Genomic DNA, 13389 nt, shown 5'->3' on the forward strand with positions numbered 1-13389 from the left:
GATGTCACATGACCCTGATGTCACATGACCCTGATGATGTCACATGACCCTGATGACGTCACATGACCCTGATGTCACATGACCCTGACGTCGGTCACATGACCCTGATGTCACATGACCCTGATGTCACATGACCCTGATGATGTCACATGACCCTGATGACGTCACATGACCCTGGTGTCACATGACCCTGATGTCACATGACCCTGATGATGTCACATGACCCTGATGTCACATGACCCTGATGTCACATGACCCTGATGTCACATGACCCTGATGTCACATGACCCTGATGTCACATGACCCTGATGTCACATGACCCTGATGTCACATGACCCTGATGTCACATGACCCTGACGTCGGTCACATGACCCTGATGTCACATGACCCTGATGTCACATGACCCTGATGATGTCACATGACCCTGATGACGTCACATGACCCTGGTGTCACATGACCCTGATGTCACATGACCCTGATGATGTCACATGACCCTGATGTCACATGACCCTGATGTCACATGACCCTGATGTCACATGACCCTGATGTCACATGACCCTGATGTCACATGACCCTGATGTCACATGACCCTGATGTCACATGACCCTGACGTCGGTCACATGACCCTGATGTCACATGACCCTGATGTCACATGACCCTGATGATGTCACATGACCCTGATGTCACATGACCCTGATGTCACATGACCCTGATGATGTCACATGACCCTGGTGTCACATGACCCTGATGTCACATGACCCTGATGATGTCACATGACCCTGATGTCACATGACCCTGATGTCACATGACCCTGATGTCACATGACCCTGATGTCACATGACCCTGATGTCACATGACCCTGATGTCACATGACCCTGATGTCACATGACCCTGATGTCACATGACCCTGATGTCACATGACCCTGACGTCACATGACCCTGACGTCGGTCACATGACCCTGATGTCACATGACCCTGATGTCACATGACCCTGATGATGTCACATGACCCTGATGTCACATGACCCTGATGTCACATGACCCTGATGTCACATGACCCTGATGTCGTCACGTGACCCTGGATGTCACATGACCCTGATGTCACATGACCCTGATGTCACATGACCCTGATGTCACATGACCCTGATGTCACATGACCCTGATGTCACATGACCCTGATGTCGGTCACATGACCCTGATGTCACATGACCCTGACGTCACATGACCCTGATGTCACATGACCCTGATGTCACATGACCCTGATGTCACATGACCCTGATGTCACATGACCCTGACGTCACATGACCCTGATGTCACATGACCCTGATGTCACATGACCCTGACGTCACATGACCCTGATGTCACATGACCCTGATGTCACATGACCCTGATGTCACATGACCCTGATGTCACATGACCCTGATGTCACATGACCCTGATGTCACATGACCCTGACGTCACATGACCCTGATGTCGGGACCGTCACATGACCCTGATGTCACATGACCCTGACGTCACATGACCCTGATGTCGGTCACATGACCCTGACGTCACATGACCCTGATGTCGGTCACATGACCCTGATGTCACATGACCCTGATGTCACATGACCCTGATGTCACATGACCCTGATGTCACATGACCCTGATGGTCACATGACCCTGATGTCGGTCACATGACCCTGATGTCACATGACCCTGATGTCACATGACCCTGGATGTCACATGACCCTGATGTCACATGACCCTGATGTCACATGACCCTGATGTCACATGACCCTGATGTCACATCACCCTGATGTCACATGACCCTGATGTCACATGACCCTGATGTCACATGACCCTGATGTCACATGACCCTGGTGTCACATGACCCTGATGTCACATGACCCTGATGTCACATGACCCTGATGTCACATGACCCTGATGTCACATGACCCTGATGTCACATGACCCTGATGTCACATGACCCTGATGTCACATGACCCTGATGTCACATGACCCTGATGTCACATGACCCTGATGTCACATGACCCTGATGTCACATGACCCTGATCGGTCACATGACCCTGATGTCACATGACCCTGATGTCACATGACCCTGATGTCACATGACCCTGATGTCACATGACCCTGATGTCGGTCACATGACCCTGATGTCACATGACCCTGACGTCACATGACCCTGATGTCACATGACCCTGATGTCACATGACCCTGACTGTCACATGACCCTGATGTCACATGACCCTGACGTCACATGACCCTGATGTCGGTCACATGACCCTGATGTCACATGACCCTGATGTCGTCACATGACCCTGATGTCGGTCACATGACCCTGATGTCACATGACCCTGATGTCACATGACCCTGATGTCACATGACCCTGATGTCACATGACCCTGATGTCGGTCACATGACCCTGATGTCACATGACCCTGATGTCACATGACCCTGATGTCACATGACCCTGATGTCACATGACCCTGACGTCACATGACCCTGATGTCACATGACCCTGATGTCACATGACCCTGATGTCACATGACCCTGATGTCACATGACCCTGATGTCACATGACCCTGATGTCACATGACCCTGATGTCACATGACCCTGATGTCGGTCACATGACCCTGATGTCACATGACCCTGATGTCACATGACCCTGATGTCACATGACCCTGATGTCACATGACCCTGATGTCGGTCACATGACCCTGATGTCACATGACCCTGATGTCACATGACCCTGATGTCACATGACCCTGATGTCACATGACCCTGATGTCACATGACCCTGATGTCACATGACCCTGATGTCACATGACCCTGATGTCACATGACCCTGATGTCACATGACCCTGAGTCACATGACCTGATGTCACATGACCCTGATGTCACATGACCCTGATGTCACATGACCCTGATGTCACATGACCCTGATGTCACATGACCCTGATGTCACATGACCCTGATGTCACATGACCCTGATGTCGTCACATGACCCTGATGTCACATGACCCTGATGTCACATGACCCTGATGTCACATGACCCTGATGTCACATGACCCTGAGTCACATGACCTGATGTCACCATGACCCTGACGTCACATGACCCTGATGTCACATGACCCTGATGTCACATGACCCTGACGTCACATGACCCTGATGTCACATGACCCTGACGTCACATGACCCTGATGTCGGTCACATGACCCTGACGTCACATGACCCTGAGTCGGTCACATGACCCTGATGTCACATGACCCTGATGTCACATGACCCTGATGTCACATGACCCTGATGTCACATGACCCTGATGTCGGTCACATGACCCTGATGTCACATGACCCTGATGTCACATGACCCTGATGTCACATGACCCTGATGTCACATGACCCTGATGTCACATGACCCTGATGTCACATGACCCTGATGTCACATGACCCTGATGTCACATGACCCTGATGTCACATGACCCTGATGTCACATGACCCTGATGTCACATGACCCTGATGTCACATGACCCTGATGTCACATGACCCTGATGTCACATGACCCTGATGTCGGTCACATGACCCTGAGTCGGTCACATGACCCTGGATCGTCACATGACCCTGATGTCACATGACCTGATGTCACATGACCCTGATGTCACATGACCCTGATGTCACATGACCCTGATGTCACATGACCCTGATGTCACATGACCCTGATGTCACATGACCCTGATGTCACATGACCCTGATGTCACATGACCCTGATGTCGGTCACATGACCCTGATGTCACATGACCCTGATGTCACATGACCCTGATGTCACATGACCCTGATGTCACATGACCCTGGTGTCACATGACCCTGATGTCACATGACCCTGATGTCACATGACCCTGATGTCACATGACCCTGGTGTCACATGACCTGATGTCACATGACCCTGACGTCACATGACCCTGACGTCACATGACCCTGATGTCGGTCACATGACCCTGATCGTCACATGACCCTGATCGTCACATGACCCTGATGTCGTCACATGACCCTGGATGTCACATGACCCTGATGTCACATGACCCTGACGTCACATGACCCTGATGTCACATGACCCTGATGTCACATGACCCTGATGTCACATGACCCTGATGTCACATGACCCTGACGTCACATGACCCTGATGTCACATGACCCTGATGTCACATGACCCTGATGTCGGTCACATGACCCTGACGTCACATGACCCTGATGTCACATGACCCTGATGTCGTCACATGACCCTGATGTCACATGACCCTGATGTCACATGACCCTGATGTCACATGACCCTGATGTCACATGACCCTGATGTCACATGACCCTGATGTCGGTCACATGACCCTGAGTGTCACATGACCCTGAGTCACATGACCCTGACGTCACATGACCCTGATGTCACATGACCCTGATGTCACATGACCCTGATGTCACATGACCCTGATGTCACATGACCCTGATGTCACATGACCCTGATGTCACATGACCCTGATGTCACATGACCCTGATGTCACATGACCCCTGGATGTCACATGACCCTGACGTCACATGACCCTGATGTCACATGACCCTGATGTCGGTCACATGACCCTGGTGTCACATGACCCTGACTGTCACATGACCCTGATCGTCACATGACCCTGATGTCACATGACCCTGACTGTCACATGACCCTGATGTCACATGACCCTGATGTCGGTCACATGACCCTGATGTCACATGACCCTGATGTCACATGACCCTGATGTCACATGACCCTGATGTCGGTCACATGACCCTGATGTCGTCACATGACCCTGATGTCACATGACCCTGATGTCACATGACCCTGACGTCACATGACCCTGATGTCACATGACCCTGATGTCACATGACCCTGATGTCACATGACCCTGATGTCGTCACATGACCCTGATGTCACATGACCCTGATGTCGGTCACATGACCCTGACTGTCACATGACCCTGATGTCACATGACCCTGATGTCACATGACCCTGATGTCACATGACCCTGATGTCACATGACCCTGATGTCACATGACCCTGATGTCACATGACCCTGATGTCACATGACCCTGATGTCACATGACCCTGATGTCACATGACCCTGATGTCACATGACCCTGATGTCACATGACCCTGATGTCACATGACCCTGACTGTCACATGACCCTGATGTCACATGACCCTGACGTCACATGACCCTGATGTGTCACATGACCCTGATGTCACATGACCCTGATCGTCACATGACCCTGATGTCACATGACCCTGATGTCACATGACCCTGATGTCACATGACCCTGATGTCGTCACATGACCCTGATGTCACATGACCCTGATGTCACATGACCCTGATGTCACATGACCCTGATGTCACATGACCCTGATGTCACATGACCCTGATGTCACATGACCCTGATGTCACATGACCCTGAGTCACTGACCCTGATGTCACATGACCCTGATGTCACATGACCCTGATGTCACATGACCCTGATGTCACATGACCCTGATCGTCACATGACCCTGATGTCACATGACCCTGACGTCACATGACCCTGATGTCACATGACCCTGACGTCACATGACCCTGATGTCACATGACCCTGATGTCACATGACCCTGATGTCACATGACCCTGATGTCGGTCACATGACCCTGATGTCACATGACCCTGATGTCACATGACCCTGATGTCACATGACCCTGATGTCACATGACCCTGATGTCACATGACCCTGATGTCACATGACCCTGATGTCACATGACCCTGATGTCACATGACCCTGATGTCACATGACCCTGATGTCACATGACCCTGATGTCACATGACCCTGATGTCGGTCACATGACCCTGATGTCACATGACCCTGATGTCACATGACCCTGATGTCACATGACCCTGGTGTCACATGACCCTGATGTCACATGACCCTGATGTCACATGACCCTGATGTCACATGACCCTGATGTCACATGACCTGATGTCACTGACCTGGTCACATGACCCTGATGTCACATGACCCTGATGTCACATGACCCTGATGTCACATGACCCTGACGTCACATGACCCTGATGTCACATGACCCTGATGTCACATGACCCTGATGTCACATGACCCTGATGTCACATGACCCTGATGTCACATGACCCTGATGTCACATGACCCTGATGTCACATGACCCTGATGTCACATGACCCTGATGTCACATGACCCTGATGTCACATGACCCTGATGTCACATGACCCTGATGTCACATGACCCTGATGTCACATGACCCTGATGTCACACCTGAGTCACATGACCCTGATGTCACATGACCCTGATGTCACATGACCCTGATGTCACATGACCCTGATGTCACATGACCCTGATGTCACATGACCCTGATGTCACATGACCCTGATGTCACATGACCCTGATGTCACATGACCCTGATGTCACATGACCCTGATGTCACATGACCCTGATGTCACATGACCCCTGATCGTCACATGACCCTGATGTCACATGACCCTGATGTCACATGACCCTGATGTCACATGACCCTGATGTCACATGACCCTGATGTCACATGACCCTGATGTCACATGACCCTGATGTCACATGACCCTGATGTCACATGACCCTGACTGTCACATGACCCTGATGTCACATGACCCTGATGTCGGTCACATGACCCTGATCGTCACATGACCCTGATGTCACATGACCCTGATGTCACATGACCCTGATGTCACATGACCCTGATGTCACATGACCCTGATGTCACATGACCCTGATGTCACATGACCCTGATGTCACATGACCCTGATGTCACATGACCCTGATGTCACATGACCCTGATGTCACATGACCCTGCACCTGTCACATGACCCTGATGTCACATGACCCTGAGTCGTCACATGACCCTGATGTCACATGACCCTGATGTCACATGACCCTGATGTCACATGACCCTGATGTCACATGACCCTGATGTCGGTCACATGACCCTGATGTCACATGACCCTGATGTCACATGACCCTGATGTCACATGACCCTGATGTCCCTGATGTCACATGACCCTGACTGTCACATGACCCTGATGTCACATGACCCTGATGTCACATGACCCTGATGTCGGTCACATGACCCTGATGTCACATGACCCTGATGTCACATGACCCTGATGTCACATGACCCTGATGTCACATGACCCTGATGTCACATGACCCTGATGTCACATGACCCTGATGTCACATGACCCTGATCGTCACATGACCCTGATGTCACATGACCCTGATGTCGGTCACATGACCCTGATGTCACATGACCCTGATGTCACATGACCCTGATGTCACATGACCCTGATGTCACATGACCCTGATGTCACATGACCCTGATGGTCACATGACCCTGACTGTCACATGACCCTGAGTCACATGACCCTGACCTGATGTCACATGACCCTGATGTCACATGACCCTGATGTCGGTCACATGACCCTGATGTCACATGACCCTGATGTCACATGACCCTGATGTCACATGACCCTGATGTCACATGACCCTGACTGTCACATGACCCTGATGTCACATGACCCTGATGTCACATGACCCTGATGTCACATGACCCTGATGTCACATGACCCTGATGTCACATGACCCTGATGTCACATGACCCTGATGTCACATGACCCTGACTGTCACATGACCCTGATGTCACATGACCCCTGATGTCACATGACCCTGATGTCACATGACCCTGATGTCACATGACCCTGATGTCACATGACCCTGATCGTCACATGACCCTGATGTCACATGACCCTGATCGTCACATGACCCTGATGTCACATGACCCTGATGTCACATGACCCTGATGTCACATGACCCTGATGTCGGTCACATGACCCTGATGTCACATGACCCTGATGTCACATGACCCTGATGTCACATGACCCTGATGTCACATGACCCTGATGTCACATGACCCTGACGTCACATGACCCTGATGTCACATGACCCTGATGTCACATGACCCTGATGTCACATGACCCTGACGTCACATGACCCTGATGTCACATGACCCTGATGTCGGTCACATGACCCTGACGTCACATGACCCTGATGTCACATGACCCTGATGTCACATGACCCTGATGTCACATGACCCTGATGTCACATGACCCTGATGTCGTCACATGACCCTGATCGTCACATGACCCTGATGTCACATGACCCTGATCGTCACATGACCCTGATGTCACATGACCCTGATGTCACATGACCCTGATGTCACATGACCCTGATGTCACATGACCCTGATGTCACATGACCCTGATGTCACATGACCCTGATCGTCACATGACCCTGATGTCACATGACCCTGATCGTCACATGACCCTGATTGTCACATGACCCTGATGTCACATGACCCTGATCGTCACATGACCCTGATGTCACATGACCCTGATGTCACATGACCCTGATGTCACATGACCCTGATGTCACATGACCCTGATGTCACATGACCCTGATGTCACATGACCCTGATCGTCACATGACCCTGATGTCACATGACCCTGACGTCACATGACCCTGATGTCACATGACCCTGATGTCACATGACCCTGATGTCACATGACCCTGATGTCACATGACCCTGATGTCACATGACCCTGATGTCACATGACCCTGATGTCACATGACCCTGATGTCACATGACCCTGATGTCACATGACCCTGATGTCGGTCACATGACCCTGATGTCACATGACCCTGATGTCACATGACCCTGATGTCACATGACCCTGATGTCACATGACCCTGATGTCACATGACCCTGATGTCACATGACCCTGATGTCGGTCACATGACCCTGATGTCACATGACCCTGATGTCACATGACCCTGATGTCACATGACCCTGATCGTCACATGACCCTGATGTCACATGACCCTGATGTCACATGACCCTGATGTCACATGACCCTGATGTCACATGACCCTGACGTCACATGACCCTGATGTCACATGACCCTGATGTCACATGACCCTGATGTCACATGACCCTGATGTCACATGACCCTGATGTCACATGACCCTGATGTCACATGACCCTGATGTCACATGACCCTGATGTCACATGACCCTGATGTCACATGACCCTGATGTCACATGACCCTGATGTCACATGACCCTGATCGGTCACATGACCCTGATGTCACATGACCCTGATGTCACATGACCCTGATGTCACATGACCCTGATGTCACATGACCCTGACGTCACATGACCCTGATGTCACATGACCCTGATGTCACATGACCCTGATGTCACATGACCCTGATGTCACATGACCCTGATGTCACATGACCCTGATGTCACATGACCCTGATGTCGGTCACATGACCCTGATGTCACATGACCCTGATGTCACATGACCCTGATGTCACATGACCCTGATGTCACATGACCCTGATGTCACAGACCCTGTGTCACATGACCCTGATGTCACATGACCCTGATGTCACATGACCCTGATGTCACATGACCCTGATGTCACATGACCCTGATGGTCACATGACCCTGATGTCACATGACCCTGATGTCACATGACCCTGATGTCACATGACCCTGATGTCACATGACCCTGATGTCACATGACCCTGATGTCACATGACCCTGATGTCACATGACCCTGATGTCACATGACCCTGATGTCACATGACCCTGATCGTCACATGACCCTGATGTCACATGACCCTGATGTCACATGACCCTGATGTCACATGACCCTGATGTCGGTCACATGACCCTGATGTCACATGACCCTGATGTCACATGACCCTGATGTCGGTCACATGACCCTGATGTCACATGACCCTGATGTCACATGACCCTGATGTCACATGACCCTGATGTCACATGACCCTGATGTCACATGACCCTGATGTCACATGACCCTGATGTCACATGACCCTGATGTCACATGACCCTGATGTCACATGACCCTGATGTCACATGACCCTGATGTCACATGACCCTGATGTCACATGACCCTGATGTCACATGACCCCTGATGTCACATGACCCTGATCGTCACATGACCCTGATGTCACATGACCCTGATGTCACATGACCCTGATGTCACATGACCCTGATGGTCACATGACCCTGATGTCACATGACCCTGATGTCACATGACCCTGATGTCGGTCACATGACCCTGATGTCACATGACCCTGATGTCACATGACCCTGATGTCACATGACCCTGATGTCACATGACCCTGATGTCACATGACCCTGATGTCGGTCACATGACCCTGATGTCACATGACCCTGATGTCACATGACCCTGATGTCACATGACCCTGATGTCACATGACCCTGATGTCACATGACCCTGATGTCACATGACCCTGATGTCACATGACCCTGATGTCACATGACCCTGATGTCACATGACCCTGATGTCACATGACCCTGATGTCGGTCACATGACCCTGATGTCACATGACCCTGATGTCACATGACCCTGATGGTCTCATGACCCTGATGTCACATGACCCTGATGTCACATGACCCTGATGTCACATGACCCTGAGTCGGTCACATGACCCTGATGTCACATGACCCTGATGTCACATGACCCTGATGTCACATGACCCTGATGTCACATGACCCTGATGTCACATGACCCTGATGTCACATGACCCTGATGTCACATGACCCTGATGTCACATGACCCTGATGTCACATGACCCTGATGTCACATGACCCTGATCGTCACATGACCCTGATGTCACATGACCCTGATGTCACATGACCCTGATGTCCACATGACCCTGATGTCACATGACCCTGGATGTCACATGACCCTGATGTCGGTCACATGACCCTGATGTCACATGACCCTGATCGTCACATGACCCTGATGTCACATGACCCTGATGTCACATGACCCTGATGTCACATGACCCTGATGTCGGTCACATGACCCTGATGTCACATGACCCTGATGTCACATGACCCTGATGTCACATGACCCTGATGTCGGTCACATGACCCTGATGTCACATGACCCTGATGTCACATGACCCTGATGTCACATGACCCTGATGTCACATGACCCTGATGTCACATGACCCTGATGTCACATGACCCTGATGTCACATGACCCTGATGTCACATGACCCTGATGTCACATGACCCTGATGTCACATGACCCTGATGTCACATGACCCTGATGTCACATGACCCTGATGTCACATGACCCTGATGTCACATGACCCTGATGTCACATGACCCTGATGTCACATGACCCTGATGTCACATGACCCTGATGTCACATGACCCTGATGTCACATGACCCTGATGTCACATGACCCTGATGTCGGTCACATGACCCTGATGTCACATGACCCTGATGTCACATGACCCTGATGTCACATGACCCTGATGTCACATGACCCTGATCGTCACATGACCCTGATGTCACATGACCCTGATGTCGGTCACATGACCCTGATGTCACATGACCCTGATGTCACATGACCCTGATGTCACATGACCCTGATGTCACATGACCCTGATGTCACATGACCCTGATGGTCACATGACCCTGATGTCACATGACCCTGATGTCACATGACCCTGATGTCACATGACCCTGATGTCACATGACCCTGATTCACATGACCCTGATGTCACATGACCCTGATGTCACATGACCCTGATGTCACATGACCCTGATGTCACATGACCCTGATGTCACATGACCCTGATGTCACATGACCCTGATGTCACATGACCCTGATGTCACATGACCCTGATGTCACATGACCCTGATGTCACATGACCCTGATGTCACATGACCCTGATGTCACATGACCCTGATGTCACATGACCCTGATGTCACATGACCCTGATGTCACATGACCCTGATGTCGTCACATGACCCTGATGTCACATGACCCTGATGTCCACATGACCCTGATGTCACATGACCCTGATGTCACATGACCCTGATGTCACATGACCCTGATCGTCACATGACCCTGATGTCACATGACCCTGATGTCACATGACCCTGATCGTCACATGACCCTGATGTCACATGACCCTGATGTCACATGACCCTGATGTCGGTCACATGACCCTGATGTCACATGACCCTGATGTCACATGACCCTGATGTCACATGACCCTGATGTCACATGACCCTGATGTCACATGACCCCTGATCGGTCACATGACCCTGATGTCACATGACCCTGATCGGTCACATGACCCTGATGTCACATGACCTGGTCATGACCCTGAGTCACATGACCCTGATGTCACATGACCCTGATGTCACATGACCCTGATGTCACATGACCCTGATCGTCACATGACCCTGATGTCACATGACCCTGATGTCACATGACCCTGATGTCACATGACCCTGATGTCACATGACCCTGATGTCACATGACCCTGATGTCACATGACCCTGATGTCACATGACCCTGATGTCACATGACCCTGATGTCACATGACCCTGATGTCACATGACCCTGATGTCACATGACCCTGATGTCACATGACCCTGATGTCACATGACCCTGATGTCACATGACCCTGATGTCACATGACCCTGACTGTCACATGACCCTGACGTCACATGACCCTGATGTCACATGACCCTGATGTCACATGACCCTGACGTCACATGACCCTGATGTCACATGACCCTGATGTCACATGACCCTGACGTCATGACCCTGATGTCACATGACCCTGATGTCACATGACCCTGATGTCACATGACCCTGATGTCACATGACCCTGGATGTCACATGACCCTGATGTCACATGACCCTGATGTCACATGACCCTGATGTCACATGACCCTGATGTCACATGACCCTGATGTCACATGACCCTGATGTCACATGACCCTGACTGTCACATGACGCACTGACCTGGTCACATGACCCTGATGTCACATGACCCTGATCGTCACATGACCCTGATGTCACATGACCCTGATGTCGGTCACATGACCCCTGACTGTCACATGACCCTGATGTCACATGACCCTGATGTCGACATGACCCTGATGTCACATGACCCTGATGTCACATGACCCTGATGTCACATGACCCTGATGTCACATGACCCTGATGTCACATGACCCTGATGTCACATGACCTGATGTCACATGACCCTGATGTCACATGACCCTGATGTCACATGACCCTGATGTCACATGACCCTGATGTCACATGACCCTGATGTCACATGACCCTGAAGTCACATGACCCTGATGTCACATGACCCTGACGTCACATGACCCTGATGTCACATGACCCTGA

This window comes from Cololabis saira, chromosome 4 (genome assembly GCF_033807715.1).
Source record: "Cololabis saira isolate AMF1-May2022 chromosome 4, fColSai1.1, whole genome shotgun sequence".
Lineage (NCBI taxonomy): Eukaryota > Metazoa > Chordata > Actinopteri > Beloniformes > Belonidae > Cololabis > Cololabis saira.